Below are 16465 nucleotides of genomic sequence, written 5' to 3'. Positions count from 1 at the left end.
TGGGGGTGCAGTACAGTGAGTCCAGAGAGTGCACTGACACCACTGGGGATGCAGTGCAGTGAGTCCAGACAGTGCACTGGCACCACTGGGGATGCAGTGCAGTGAGTCCAGAGAGTGCACTGGCACCACTGGGGATGCAGTGCAGTGAGACCAGAGAGTGCACTGGCACCACTGGGGATGCAGTGCAGTGAGTCCAGAGAGTGCACTGGCACCACTGGGGATGCACTGCAGTTAGTCCAGAGAGTGCACTGTCACCACTGGGGATGCAGTACAGTGAGTCCAGAGAGTGCACTGGCACCACTGGACATGCAGTGCAGTGAGTCCAGAGAGTGCACTGGCACCACTGGGGATGCACTTGAGTGACTCCACAGAGTGCACTGGCACCACTGGGGATGCACTGCAGTGAGTCCAGAGAGTGCACTGGCACCACTGGGGATGCACTACAGTGAGTCCAGAGAGTGCACTGGCACCACTGGTGATGCACTGCAGTTACTCCAGAGAGTGCACTGGCACCACTGGGGATGCAGTGCAGTGAGTCCAGTGAGTGTACTGGCACCACTGGGGATGCACTTCAGTGAGCCCAGAGAGTGCACTGGCACCACTGAGAATGCACTTCAGTGAGTCCAGAGAGTGCACTGGCACCACTGGGGATGCACTGCAGTGAGTCCAGAGAGTGCACTAGCACCACTGGGGATGCAGTGCAGTGAATCATGTGAGTACACTGGCACCACTGGGGATGCAGAGCAGTGAGTCCGGAGAGCTCACTGGCACCACTGGGGATGCAGTGCAGTGAGTCCAGAGAGTGCACTGGCACCACTGGAGATGCAGTACAGTGAGTCCAGTGAATGCACTGGAACCACTGGGGATGCAGTGCAGTGAGTCCAGAGAGTGCACTGGCACCACTGGGGATGCAGTGAAGTGAGTCCAGAGAGTGCACTGGCACCACCGATGATGCAGTACAGTGAGTCCAGTGAGTGCACTGGCACTACTGGGGATGTAGGGCAGTGACTCGAGAGAGTGCACTGGCACCACTGGGGATGCAGTGCAGTGAGTCCAGAGAGTGCACTGGCACCACTGGGGATGCAGTGCAGTGAGTCCAGAGAGTGCATTGGCACCACTGGGGATGCAGTGCAGTGAGTCCAGAGAGTGCACTGGCACCACTGGGGATGCAGTGCAGTGAGTCCAGAGACTTCACTGGCACCACTGGGAATGCAGTGCAGTGAGTGCAGAGAGTGCACTGGCACCACTGGAGATGCAGTGCAGTGAGTCCAGAGAGTGCACTGGCACCACTGGGGATGCACTGCAGTGAGTCCAGAGAGTGCACTGGCACCACTGGGGATGCACTGCAGTGAGTCCAGAGAGTGCACTGGCACCACTGGGGATGCACTACAGTGAGTCCAGAGATTGAACTGGCACCACTGGGGATGCAGTGCAGTGAGTCCAGAGAGTACACTGGCACCACTGGTGATGCAGTTTAGTGACTCCAGAGAGTGCACGGGCACCACTGGGGATGCACTTCAGTGAGTCCAGAGAGTGTACTGACACCACTGGGGTTGCGGTGCAGTGAGTCCAGAGAGTGCACTGGCACCACTGGGGATGCAGTGCAGTGAGTCCAGAGAGTGCACTGGCACCACTGGGGATGCACTGCAGTGAGTCCAGAGACTGCACTGGCACCACTGGGGATGCAGTGCAGTGAGTCCAGAGAGTGCACTGGCACCACTGGTGATGCACTGCAGTTACTCCAGAGAGTGCACTGGCACCACTGGGGATGCGGTGCGGTGAGTCCAGAGAGTGCACTGGCACCACTGGGGATGCAGTGCAGTCAGTCCAGTGAGTGTACTGGCACCACTGGGGAAACACTGCAGTGAGTCCAGAGAGTGCACTGGCACCACTGAGAATGCCCTTCAGTGAGTCCAGAGAGTGCACTGGCACCACTGGGGATGCACTGCAGTGAGTCCACAGAGTGCACTAGCACCACTGAGGATGCAGTGCAGTGAGTCCAGAGAGTGCACTGGCACCACTGGGGATGCACTTCAGTGAGTCCAGAGAGTGCACGCGCTCCACTGGGGATGCAGTACAGTGAGTCCAGAGAGTGCACTGGCACCACTGGGGATGCAGTGCAGTGAGTCCAGAGAGTGCACTGGCAGCACAGAGGATGCAGTGCAGTGAGTCCAGAGAGTGCTCTGGCACCACTGGGGATGCAGTGCAGTGAGTCCAGAGAGTGCACTGGCACCACTGGGGATGCAGTGCAGTGAGTCCAGAGAGTGCACTGGCACCACTGGGGATGCACTTCAGTGAGTCCAGAGAGTGCACTGGCACCACTGGTGATGCAGTGCAGTGAGTCCAGAGAGTGCACTGGCACCACTGGGGATGCACTGCAGTGAGTCCAGAGAGTGCACTGGCACCACTGGGGATGCACTGCAGTGAGTCCAGAGAGTGCACTGGCTCCAGAGGGAATGCACTGCAGTGAGTCCAGTGAGTGCACTGGCACCACTGGGGATGCAGTGCAGTGAGTGCAGAGAGTGCACTGGCACCACTGGACATGCAGTGCAGTGAGTCCAGAGAGTGCAGTGGCACCACTGGGGATGCAGTGCAGTGAGTCCAGAGAGTGCACTGGCAGCACTGGGGATGCAGTGCAGTGAGTCCAGAGAGTGCACTGGCAATACTGGGGATGCAGTGCAGTGAGTCCAGAGAGTGCACTGGCACCACTGGGGCTGCAGTGCAGTGAGTCCAGAGAGTGCACTGGCACCACTGGGGATGCAGTGCAGTGAGTCCAGAGAGTGCTCTGGCACCACTGGGGATGCACTGAAGTGAGTCCAGAGAGTGCACTGGCACCACTGGGGATGCAGTGCAGTGAGTCCAGAGAGTGCACTGGCAACACTGGGGATGCAGTGCAGTGAGTCCAGAGAGTGCACTGGCACCACTGGGGATGCAGTGCAGTGAGTCCAGAGTGTGCACTGGCACGACTGGGAATGCAGTGCAGTGAGTCCAGAGATTGCACTGGCACCACTGGGGATGCACTTCAGTGAGTCCAGAGAGTGCACTGGCACCACAGGTGATGCACTGCAGTGAGTCCAGAGAGTGCACTGGCACCACTGGGGATGCAGTGCAGTGAGTCCAGAGAGTGCACTGGCACCACTGGGGATGCACTGCAGTGAGTCCAGAGAGTGCACTGGCACCAGAGGGAATGTACTGCAGTGAGTCCAGTGAGTGCACTGGCACCACTGGGTATGCAGTGCAGTGAGTGCAGAGAGTGCACTGGCACAACTGGGGATGCAGTGCAGTGAGTCCAGAGAGTGCAGTGACACCACTGGGGATGCAGTGCAGTGAGTCCAGAGAGTGCACAGGCAGCACTGGGGATGCAGTGCAGTGAGTCCAGAGAGTGCACTGGCACCACTGGGGATGCAGTGCAGTGAGTCCAGAGAGTGCACTGGCACCACTGGGGATGCAGTGCAGTGAGTCCAGTGAGTGTACTGGCACCACTGGGGATGCACTGCAGTGAGTCCAGAGAGTGCACTGGCACCACTGAGAATGCACTTCAGTGAGTCCAGAGAGTGCACTGGCACCACTGGGGATGCAGTGCAGTGAGTCCAGAGAGTGCACTGGCACCACTGAGAATGCACTTCAGTGAGTCCAAAGAGTGTACTGGCACCACTGGGGATGCACTGCAGTGAGTCCAGAGAGTGCACTAGCACCACTGGGAATGCAGTACAGTGAGTCCAGTGAGTGCACTGGCACCACTGGGGATGTAGTGCAGTGACTCGAGAGAGTGCACTGGCACCACTGGGGATGCAGTGCAGTGAGTCCAGAGAGTGCACTGGTACCACTTGGGATGCAGTGCAGTGAGTCCAGTGAGTGCACTGGCACCACTGGGGATGCAGTGCAGTGAGTCCAGAGAGTGCATTGGCACCACTGGGGATGCACTGCAGTGAGTCCAGAGAGTGCACTGGCACCACTGGGGATGCACTGCAGTCACTCCAGAGAGTGCACTGGCACCACTGATGATGCAGTACAGTGAGTCCAGTGAGCGCACTGGCACCACTGGGGATGTAGTGCAGTGACTCGAGAGAGTGCACTGGCACCACTGGGGATGCAGTGCAGTGAGTCCAGAGAGTGCACTGGCACCACTTGGGATGCAGTGCAGTGAGTCCAGAGAGTGCGCTGGCACCACTGGGGATGCAGTGCAGTGAGTCCAGAGAGTGCATTGGCACCAATGGGGGTGCAGTGCAGTGAGTCCAGAGAGTGCACTGGCACCACTGGGGATGCACTGCTGTGAGTCCAGAGAGTGCACTGGCAGCAGTGCGGATGCACTGCAGTGAGTCCAGAGAGTGCACTGGCACCACTGGGGATGCACTGCAGTGAGTCCAGAGAGTGCAGTGGCACCACTGGGGATGCAGTGCAGTGAGTCCAGAGAGTGCACTGGCACCACTGGGGATGCACTGCAGTGAGTCCAGAGACTGCACTGGCACCACTGGGGATGCAGTGCAGTGAGTCCAGAGAGTGCACTGGCACCACTGGGGATGCACTGCAGTTACTCCAGAGAGTGCACTGGCACCACTGGGGATGCGGTGCGGTGAGTCCAGAGAGTGCACTGGCACCACTGGGGATGCAGTGCAGTCAGTCCAGTGAGTGTACTGGCACCACTGGGGAAACACTGCAGTGAGTCCAGAGAGTGCACTGGCACCACTGAGAATGCCCTTCAGTGAGTCCAGAGAGTGCACTGGCACCACTGGGGATGCACTGCAGTGAGTCCACAGAGTGCACTAGCACCACTGGGGATGCAGTGCAGTGAGTCCAGAGAGTGCACTGGCACCACTGGGGATGCACTTCAGTGAGTCCAGAGAGTGCACGCGCTCCACTGGGGATGCAGTACAGTGAGTCCAGAGAGTGCACTGGCACCACTGGGGATGCAGTGCAGTGAGTCCAGAGAGTGCACTGGCAGCACAGAGGATGCAGTGCAGTGAGTCCAGAGAGTGCTCTGGCACCACTGGGGATGCAGTGCAGTGAGTCCAGAGAGTGCACTGGCACCACTGGGGATGCAGTGCAGTGAGTCCAGAGAGTGCACTGGCACCACTGGGGATGCACTTCAGTGAGTCCAGAGAGTGCACTGGCACCACTGGTGATGCACTGCAGTGAGTCCAGAGAGTGCACTGGCACCACTGGGGATGCACTGTTGTGAGTCCAGAGAGTGTACTGGCACCACTGGGGATGCACTGCAGTGAGTCCAGAGAGTGCACTGGCTCCAGAGGGAATGCACTGCAGTGAGTCCAGTGAGTGCACTGGCACCACTGGGGATGCAGTGCAGTGAGTGCAGAGAGTGCACTGGCACCACTGGACATGCAGTGCAGTGAGTCCAGAGAGTGCAGTGGCACCACTGGGGATGCAGTGCAGTGAGTCCAGAGAGTGCACTGGCAGCACTGGGGATGCAGTGCAGTGAGTCCAGAGAGTGCACTGGCAATACTGGGGATGCAGTGCAGTGAGTCCAGAGAGTGCACTGGCACCACTGGGGCTGCAGTGCAGTGAGTCCAGAGAGTGCACTGGCACCACTGGGGATGCAGTGCAGTGAGTCCAGAGAGTGCTCTGGCACCACTGGGGATGCACTGAAGTGAGTCCAGAGAGTGCACTGGCACCACTGGGGATGCAGTGCAGTGAGTCCAGAGAGTGCACTGGCAACACTGGGGATGCAGTGCAGTGAGTCCAGAGAGTGCACTGGCACCACTGGGGATGCAGTACAGTGAGTCCAGAGTGTGCACTGGCACAACTGGGAATGCAGTGCAGTGAGTCCAGAGATTGCACTGGCACCACTGGGGATGCACTTCAGTGAGTCCAGAGAGTGCACTGGCACCACAGGTGATGCACTGCAGTGAGTCCAGAGAGTGCACTGGCACCACTGGGGATGCAGTGCAGTGAGTCCAGAGAGTGCACTGGCACCACTGGGGATGCACTGCAGTGAGTCCAGAGAGTGCACTGGCACCAGAGGGAATGTACTGCAGTGAGTCCAGTGAGTGCACTGGCACCACTGGGTATGCAGTGCAGTGAGTGCAGAGAGTGCACTGGCACAACTGGGGATGCAGTGCAGTGAGTCCAGAGAGTGCAGTGACACCACTGGGGATGCAGTGCAGTGAGTCCAGAGAGTGCACAGGCAGCACTGGGGATGCAGTGCAGTGAGTCCAGAGAGTGCACTGGCACCACTGGGGATGCAGTGCAGTGAGTCCAGAGAGTGCACTGGCACCACTGGGGATGCAGTGCAGTGAGTCCAGTGAGTGTACTGGCACCACTGGGGATGCACTGCAGTGAGTCCAGAGAGTGCACTGGCACCACTGAGAATGCACTTCAGTGAGTCCAGAGAGTGCACTGGCACCACTGGGGATGCAGTGCAGTGAGTCCAGAGAGTGCACTGGCACCACTGAGAATGCACTTCAGTGAGTCCAAAGAGTGTACTGGCACCACTGGGGATGCACTGCAGTGAGTCCAGAGAGTGCACTAGCACCACTGGGAATGCAGTACAGTGAGTCCAGTGAGTGCACTGGCACCACTGGGGATGTAGTGCAGTGACTCGAGAGAGTGCACTGGCACCACTGGGGATGCACTGCAGTGAGTCCAGAGAGTGCACTGGTACCACTTGGGATGCAGTGCAGTGAGTCCAGTGAGTGCACTGGCACCACTGGGGATGCAGTGCAGTGAGTCCAGAGAGTGCATTGGCACCACTGGGGATGCACTGCAGTGAGTCCAGAGAGTGCACTGGCACCACTGGGGATGCACTGCAGTCACTCCAGAGAGTGCACTGGCACCACTGATGATGCAGTACAGTGAGTCCAGTGAGCGCACTGGCACCACTCGGGATGTAGTGCAGTGACTCGAGAGAGTGCACTGGCACCACTGGGGATGCAGTGCAGTGAGTCCAGAGAGTGCACTGGCACCACTTGGGATGCAGTGCAGTGAGTCCAGAGAGTGCACTGGCACCACTGGGGATGCAGTGCAGTGAGTCCAGAGAGTGCATTGGCACCAATGGGGGTGCAGTGCAGTGAGTCCAGAGAGTGCACTGGCACCACTGGGGATGCACTGCTGTGAGTCCAGAGAGTGCACTGGCAGCAGTGCGGATGCACTGCAGTGAGTCCAGAGAGTGCACTGGCACCACTGGGGATGCACTGCAGTGAGTCCAGAGAGTGCAGTGGCACCACAGGGGATGCAGTGCAGTGACTCCAGAGAGTGCACTGGCACCACTGGGGATGCACTGCAGTGAGTCCAGAGAGTGCACTGGCACCACTGGGGATGCAGTGCAGTGAGTCCAGAGAGTGCACTGGCACCACTGGGGATGCACTGCAGTGAGTCCAGAGAGTGCACTGGCATCACTGGGGATGCACTGCAGTGAGTCCAGAGAGCGCACTGGCACCACTGGGGATGCACTGCAGTGAGTCCACAGAGTGCACTGGCCGCACTGTGGATGCAGTGCAGTGCGTCCAGAGAGTGCACTGGCACCACTGGGGATGCACTGCAGTGAGTCCAGAGAGTGCACTAGCACCACTGGGGAATGCAGTGCAGTGAGTCCAGTGAGTACACTGGCACCACTGGGGTTGCAGTGCAGTGAGTCAAGAGAGTGCACTGGCACCACTGGGGATGCACTGCAGTGAGCCCAGAGAGTGCACTGGCACCACTGGGGATGCGGTGCCGGGAGTCCAGAGAGTGCTTTGGAACCACTGGGGATGCAGTGCAGTTACTCCAGAGAGTGCACTGGCAACACTGGGGATGCAGTACAGTGAGTCCACAGAGTGCACTGGCACCACTGGGGATGCAGTGCAGTGACTTGAGAGAGTGCACTGGCACCACTGGGGATGCAGTGCAGTGAGTCCAGAGAGTGCACTGACACCACTGGGGATGCAGTGCAGTGAGTCCACAGAGTGCACTGGCACCACTGGGGATGCAGTGCAGTGAGTCCAGAGAGTGCACTGGCACCACTGGGGATGCAGTGTAGTGAGTGCAGAGAGTGCACTGTGAACACTGGGGATGCAGTGCAGTGAGTCCAGAGAGTGCCCTGGCACCACTGGGGATGCAGTGCAGTGAGTCCAGAGTGTGCACTGGCACCACTGGGGATGCAGTGCAGTGAGTCCAGAGATTGCACTGGCACCACTGGGGATGCACTGCAGTGAGTCCAGAGAATGTACTGGCACCACTGGGGATGCAGTGCAGTGAGTCCAGAGAGTGCACTGGCACCACTGGGGATGCAGTGCAGTGAGTCCAGAGAGTGCACTGGCACCAGAGGGAATGCACTGCCGTGAGTCCAGTGAGTGCACTGGCACCACTGTGGATGCACTGCAGTGAGTCCAGAGAGTGCACTGGCACCACTGGGGATGCAGTGCAGTGAGTCCAGAGAGTGCACTGGCACCACTGGGGATGCACTGCAGTGAGTCCAGAGAGTGCACTGGCACCACTGGGGATGCACTGCAGTGAGTCCAGAGAGTGCACTGTCACCACTGGGGATGCAGTACAGTGAGTCCACAGAGTGCACTGGTACCAGTGGGGTTGCAGTACAGTGAGTCCAGAGAGTGCAGTGGCACCACTGGGCATGCAGTGCAGTGAGTCCAGAGAGTGCACTGGCACCACTGGGGATGCAGCACAGTGACTCCAGAGAGTGCACTGGCACCACTGGGGATGCAGTGCAGTGAGTCCAAAGACTTCACGGGCAAAACTGGAGATGCAGTGCAGTGAGTCCAGAGAGTGCACTGGCACCACTTGGGATGCAGTGCAGTGAGTCCAGAGATTGCACTGGCACCACCGGGGCTGCAGTGCAGTGAGTCCAGAGAGTGCACTGGCACCACTGGGGATGCACTGCAGTGAGTCCAGAGAGTGCACTGGCACCACTGGTGATGCAGTACAGTGAGTCCAGAGAGTGCACTGGCACCACTGGGGATGCACTGCAGTGAGTCCAGAGAGTGCACTGGCACCACTGGGGATGCACTACATTGAGTCCAGAGGTTGCACTGGCACCACTGGGGATGCAGTGCACTGAGTCCAGAGAGTGCACTGGCACCACTGGGGATGCAGTGCAGTGAGTCCAGAGAGTGCACTGGCACCACTGAGAATGCACTTCAGTGAGTCCAAAGAGTGTACTGGCACCACTGGGGATGCACTGCAGTGAGTCCAGAGAGTGCACTAGCACCACTGGGAATGCAGTACAGTGAGTCCAGTGAGTGCACTGGCACCACTGGGGATGTAGTGCAGTGACTCGAGAGAGTGCACTGGCACCACTGGGGATGCACTGCAGTGAGTCCAGAGAGTGCACTGGTACCACTTGGGATGCAGTGCAGTGAGTCCAGTGAGTGCACTGGCACCACTGGGGATGCAGTGCAGTGAGTCCAGAGAGTGCATTGGCACCACTGGGGATGCACTGCAGTGAGTCCAGAGAGTGCACTGGCACCACTGGGGATGCACTGCAGTCACTCCAGAGAGTGCACTGGCACCACTGATGATGCAGTACAGTGAGTCCAGTGAGCGCACTGGCACCACTCGGGATGTAGTGCAGTGACTCGAGAGAGTGCACTGGCACCACTGGGGATGCAGTGCAGTGAGTCCAGAGAGTGCACTGGCACCACTTGGGATGCAGTGCAGTGAGTCCAGAGAGTGCACTGGCACCACTGGGGATGCAGTGCAGTGAGTCCAGAGAGTGCATTGGCACCAATGGGGGTGCAGTGCAGTGAGTCCAGAGAGTGCACTGGCACCACTGGGGATGCACTGCTGTGAGTCCAGAGAGTGCACTGGCAGCAGTGCGGATGCACTGCAGTGAGTCCAGAGAGTGCACTGGCACCACTGGGGATGCACTGCAGTGAGTCCAGAGAGTGCAGTGGCACCACTGGGGATGCAGTGCAGTGACTCCAGAGAGTGCACTGGCACCACTGGGGATGCACTGCAGTGAGTCCAGAGAGTGCACTGGCACCACTGGGGATGCAGTGCAGTGAGTCCAGAGAGTGCACTGGCACCACTGGGGATGCACTGCAGTGAGTCCAGAGAGTGCACTGGCATCACTGGGGATGCACTGCAGTGAGTCCAGAGAGCGCACTGGCACCACTGGGGATGCACTGCAGTGAGTCCACAGAGTGCACTGGCCGCACTGTGGATGCAGTGCAGTGAGTCCAGAGAGTGCACTGGCACCACTGGGGATGCACTGCAGTGAGTCCAGAGAGTGCACTAGCACCACTGGGGAATGCAGTGCAGTGAGTCCAGTGAGTACACTGGCACCACTGGGGTTGCAGTGCAGTGAGTCAAGAGAGTGCACTGGCACCACTGGGGATGCACTGCAGTGAGCCCAGAGAGTGCACTGGCACCACTGGGGATGCGGTGCCGGGAGTCCAGAGAGTGCTTTGGAACCACTGGGGATGCAGTGCAGTTACTCCAGAGAGTGCACTGGCAACACTGGGGATGCAGTACATTGAGTCCACAGAGTGCACTGTGAACACTGGGGATGCAGTGCAGTGACTTGAGAGAGTGCACTGGCACCACTGGGGATGCAGTGCAGTGAGTCCAGAGAGTGCACTGACACCACTGGGGATGCAGTGCAGTGAGTCCACAGAGTGCACTGGCACCACTGGTGATGCAGTGCAGTGAGTCCAGAGAGTGCACTGGCACCACTGGGGATGCAGTGTAGTGAGTGCAGAGAGTGCACTGTGAACACTGGGGATGCAGTGCAGTGAGTCCAGAGAGTGCCCTGGCACCACTGGGGATGCAGTGCAGTGAGTCCAGAGTGTGCACTGGCACCACTGGGGATGCAGTGCAGTGAGTCCAGAGATTGCACTGGCACCACTGGGGATGCACTGCAGTGAGTCCAGAGAATGCACTGGCACCACTGGGGATGCAGTGCAGTGAGTCCAGAGAGTGCACTGGCACCACTGGGGATGCAGTGCAGTGAGTCCAGAGAGTGCACTGGCACCAGAGGGAATGCACTGCCGTGAGTCCAGTGAGTGCACTGGCACCACTGTGGATGCACTGCAGTGAGTCCAGAGAGTGCACTGGCACCACTGGGGATGCAGTGCAGTGAGTCCAGAGAGTGCACTGGCACCACTGGGGATGCACTGCAGTGAGTCCAGAGAGTGCACTGGCACCACTGGGGATGCAGTGCAGTGAGTCCAGAGAGTGCACTGTCACCACTGGGGATGCAGTACAGTGAGTCCACAGAGTGCACTGGTACCAGTGGGGTTGCAGTACAGTGAGTCCAGAGAGTGCAGTGGCACCACTGGGCATGCAGTGCAGTGAGTCCAGAGAGTGCACTGGCACCACTGGGGATGCAGCACAGTGACTCCAGAGAGTGCACTGGCACCACTGGGGATGCAGTGCAGTGAGTCCAAAGACTTCACGGGCAAAACTGGAGATGCAGTGCAGTGAGTCCAGAGAGTGCACTGGCACCACTTGGGATGCAGTGCAGTGAGTCCAGAGATTGCACTGGCACCACCGGGGCTGCAGTGCAGTGAGTCCAGAGAGTGCACTGGCACCACTGGGGATGCACTGCAGTGAGTCCAGAGAGTGCACTGGCACCACTGGTGATGCAGTACAGTGAGTCCAGAGAGTGCACTGGCACCACTGGGGATGCACTGCAGTGAGTCCAGAGAGTGCACTGGCACCACTGGGGATGCACTACATTGAGTCCAGAGGTTGCACTGGCACCACTGGGGATGCAGTGCACTGAGTCCAGAGAGTGCACTGGCACCACTGGGGATGCAGTGCATTGAGTCCAGAGAGTGCACTGGCACAACTGGGGATGCACTTCAGTGAGTCCAGAGAGTGCACTGGCACCACTGGGGATGCAGTGCACTGAGTCCAGAGAGTGCACTGGCACCACTGGGGATGCAGTGCAGTGAGTCCAGAGAGTGCTCTGGCACCACTGGGGATGCACTGCAGTGAGTCCAGAGAGTACACTGGCACCACTGGGGATGCAGTGCAGTGAGTCCAGAGAGTTCACTGGCACCACTGGGGATGCAGTCCAGTGAGTCCAGAGAGTGCACTGGCACCACTGGGGATGCAGTGCAGTGACTGCAGAGAGTACACTGGCACCACCGGGGATTCACTGCAGTGAGTCCAGAGAGTGCACTGGCACCACCTGTGATGCAGTGCAGTGAGTCCAGTGAGTGCACTGGCACCACTGGGGATGCAGTGCAGTGACTCCAGAGAGCGCACTGGCACCACTGGGGATGCAGTGCAGTCAGTTCAGTGAGTGCACTGGCACCACTGGGGGTGCAGTGCAGTGAGTCCAGAGAGTGCACTGACACCACTGGGGATGCAGTGCAGTGAGTCCAGAGAGTGCACTGGCAGCAGTGGGGATGCAGTGCAGTGAGTCCAGAGAGTGCACTGGCACCACTGGGGATGCAGTGCAGTGAGTCCAGAGACTTCACTGGCACCACTGGGAATGCAGTGCAGTGAGTGCAGAGAGTGCACTGGCACCACTGGGGATGCACTGCAGTGAGTCCAGAGAGTGCACTGGCACCACTGGGGATGCACTACAGTGAGTCCAGAGATTGCACTGGCACCACTGGGGATGCAGTGCACTGAGTCCAGAGAGTGCACTGGCACCACTGGGGATGCAGTGCATTGAGTCCAGAGAGTGCACTGGCACAACTGGGGATGCACTTCAGTGAGTCCAGAGAGTGCACTGACACCACTGGGGATGCAGTGCAGTGAGTCCAGAGAGTGCACTGGCACCACTGGGGATGCAGTGCAGTGAGTCCAGAGAGTGCTCTGGCACCACTGGGGATGCACTGCAGTGAGTCCAGAGAGTACACTGGCACCACTGGGGATGCAGTGCAGTGAGTCCAGAGAGTTCACTGGCACCACTGGGGATGCAGTCCAGTGAGTCCAGTGAGTGCACTGGCACCACTAGGGATGCAGTCCAGTGAGTCCAGTGAGTGCACTGGCACCACTGGGGATGCAGTGCAGTGACTGCAGAGAGTACACTGGCACCACCGGGGATTCACTGCAGTGAGTCCAGAGAGTGCACTGGCACCACCTGTGATGCAGTGCAGTGAGTCCAGTGAGTGCACTGGCACCACTGGGGGTGCAGTGCTGTGACTCCAGAGAGCGCACTGGCACCACTGGGGATGCAGTGCAGTCAGTTCAGTGAGTGCACTGGCACCACTGGGGGTGCAGTGCAGTGAGTCCAGAGAGTGCACTGACACCACTGGGGATGCAGTGCAGTGAGTCCAGAGAGTGTACTGGCAGCAGTGGGGATGCAGTGCAGTGAGTCCAGAGAGTGCACTGGCACCACTGGGGATGCAGTGCAGTGAGTCCAGAGACTTCACTGGCACCACTGGGAATGCAGTGCAGTGAGTGCAGAGAGTGCACTGGCACCACTGGGGATGCACTGCAGTGAGTCCAGAGAGTGCACTGGCACCACTGGGGATGCACTACAGTGAGTCCAGAGATTGCACTGGCACCACTGGGGATGCAGTGCACTGAGTCCAGAGAGTGCACTGGCACCACTGGGGATGCAGTGCATTGAGTCCAGAGAGTGCACTGGCACAACTGGGGATGCACTTCAGTGAGTCCAGAGAGTGCACTGACACCACTGGGGATGCAGTGCAGTGAGTCCAGAGAGTGCACTGGCACCACTGGGGATGCAGTGCAGTGAGTCCAGAGAGTGCTCTGGCACCACTGGGGATGCACTGCAGTGAGTGCAGAGAGTACACTGGCACCACTGGGGATGCAGTGCAGTGAGTCCAGAGAGTTCACTGGCACCACTGGGGATGCAGTCCAGTGAGTCCAGTGAGTGCACTGGCACCACTGGGGATGCAGTCCAGTGAGTCCAGTGAGTGCACTGGCACCACTGGGGATGCAGTGCAGTGACTGCAGAGAGTACACTGGCACCACCGGGGATTCACTGCAGTGAGTCCAGAGAGTGCACTGGCACCACCTGTGATGCAGTGCAGTGAGTCCAGTGAGTGCACTGGCACCACTGGGGGTGCAGTGCTGTGACTCCAGAGAGCGCACTGGCACCACTGGGGATGCAGTGCAGTCAGTTCAGTGAGTGCACTGGCACCACTGGGGGTGCAGTACAGTGAGTCCAGAGAGTGCACTGACACCACTGGGGATGCAGTGCAGTGAGTCCAGACAGTGCACTGGCACCACTGGGGATGCAGTGCGGTGAGTCCAGAGAGTGCACTGGCACCACTGGGGATGCAGTGCAGTGAGACCAGAGAGTGCACTGGCACCACTGGGGATGCACTGCAGTGAGTCCAGAGAGTGCACTGGCACCACTGGGGATGCACTGCAGTTAGTCCAGAGAGTGCACTGTCACCACTGGGGATGCAGTACAGTGAGTCCACATAGTGCACTGGCACCAGTGGGGATGCAGTACAGTGAGTCCAGAGAGTGCACTGGCACCACTGGGGATGCACTGCAGTGAGTCCAGAGAGTGCACTGGCACCACTGGGGATGCACTTGAGTGACTCCACAGAGTGCACTGGCAACACTGGGGATGCAGTGCAGTGAGTCCAAAGACTTCACTGGCACCACTGTGGATGCAGTGCAGTGAGTCCAGAGTGTTCATTGGCACCACTGGGGATGCAGTGAAGTGAGTGCAGAGAGTGCACTGGCACCACTGGTGATGCACTGCAGTGAGTCCAGAGAGTGCACTGGCACCACTGGGGATGCACTACAGTGAGTCCAGAGAGTGCACTGGCACCACTGGTGATGCACTGCAGTGAGTCCAGAGAGTGCACTGGCACCACTGGGGATGCAGTGCAGTGAGTCCAGTGAGTGTACTGGCACCACTGGGGATGCACTTCAGTGAGCCCAGAGAGTGCACTGGCACCACTGAGAATGCACTTCAGTGAGTCCAGAGAGTGCACTGGCACCACTGGGGATGCACTGCAGTGAGTCCAGAGAGTGCACTAGCACCACTGGGGATGCAGTGCAGTGAATCCTGTGAGTACACTGGCACCACTGGGGATGCAGAGCAGTGAGTCCAGAGAGCTCACTGGCACCACTGGGGATGCAGTGCAGTGAGTCCAGAGAGTGCACTGGCACCACTGGAGATGCAGTACAGTGAGTCCAGTGAATGCACTGGAACCACTGGGGATGCAGTGCAGTGAGTCCAGAGAGTGTACTGGCACCACTGGTGATGCAGTACAGTGAGTCCAGTGAGTGCACTGGTACCACTGGGCCTGCAGTGCAGTGAGTCCAGAGAGTGCACTGGCACCACTGGGGATGCAGTGAAGTGAGTCCAGAGAGTGCACTGGCACCACCGATGATGCAGTACAGTGAGTCCAGTGAGTGCACTGGCACTACTGGGGATGTAGTGCAGTGACTCGAGAGAGTGCACTGGCACCACTGGGGATGCAGTGCAGTGAGTCCAGAGAGTGCACTGGCACCACTGGGGATGCAGTGCAGTGACTCCAGAGAGTGCACTGGCACCACTGGGGATGCAGTGCAGTGAGTCCAGAGAGTGCACTGGCACCACTGGGGATGCAGTGCAGTGAGTCCAGAGACTTCACTGGCACCACTGGGAATGCAGTGCAGTGAGTGCAGAGAGTGCACTGGCACCACTGGGGATGCAGTGCAGTGAGTCCAGAGAGTGCACTGGCACCACTGGGGATGCACTGCAGTGAGTCCAGAGAGTGCACTGGCACCACTGGGGATGCACTGCAGTGAGTCCAGAGAGTGCACTGGCACCACTGGGGATGCACTACAGTGAGTCCAGAGATTGCACTGGCACCACTGGGGATGCAGTGCAGTGAGTCCAGAGAGTGCACTGGCACCACTGGTGATGCTGTTTAGTGAGTCCAGAGAGTGCACGGGCACCACTGGGGATGCACTTCAGTGAGTCCAGAGAGTGCACTGACACCACTGGGGTTGCGGTGCAGTGAGTCCAGAGAGTGCACTGGCACCACTGGGGATGCAGTGCAGTGAGTCCAGAGAGTGCACTGGCACCACTGGGGATGCACTGCAGTGAGTCCAGAGAGTGCACTGGCACCACTGGGGATGCAGTCCAGTGAGTCCAGTGAATGCACTGGCACCACTCTGGATGCTGTGCAGTGAGTGCAGAGAGTGCACTGGCACCACTGGGGATGCAGTACAGTGTGTCCAGTGAGTGCACTGGCACCACTGGGGATGCAGTGCTGTGACTCCGGAGAGTGCACTGGCACCACTGGGGATGCAGTGCAGTCAGTCCAGTGAGTGCACTGGCACCACTGGTGATGCAGTGCAGTGAGTGCAGAGAGTGCAATGGCACCAATGGGGATGCACTTCAGTGAGTCCAGAGAGTGCACTGGCACCACTGGGGATGCAGTGCAGTGAGTCCAGAGATTGCACTGGCACCACTGGGGATGCAGTGCTGTGACTCCAGAGAGCGCACTGGCACCACTGGGGATGCAGTGCAGTGAGTCCAGAGAGTGCACTGGCACCACTGGGGCTGCAGTGCAGTGAGTCCAGAGAGTGCACTGGCACCACTGGGGATGCACTGCAGTGAGTCCAGAGAGTGCACTGG

The 16465-nt window shown here is 58.8% G+C and overlaps 1 long non-coding RNA gene across 1 annotated transcript in view; it reads right to left on the bottom strand.

The window, feature by feature from the left end:
- LOC310879940 overlaps window positions 1-16465 on the bottom strand; it is a 218228-nt gene that overhangs the window by 181399 nt on the left and 20364 nt on the right. The window lies entirely within an intron of this gene.

The sequence above is a fragment of the Anser anser genome (genome assembly GCF_964211835.1).
Source record: "Anser anser genome assembly, chromosome: 11".
In the NCBI taxonomy this organism is placed as follows: Eukaryota; Metazoa; Chordata; class Aves; order Anseriformes; family Anatidae; genus Anser; species Anser anser.
Note: the sequence above shows the minus strand (reverse complement) of the source record. Positions and strands in the feature narration are given on the sequence as shown.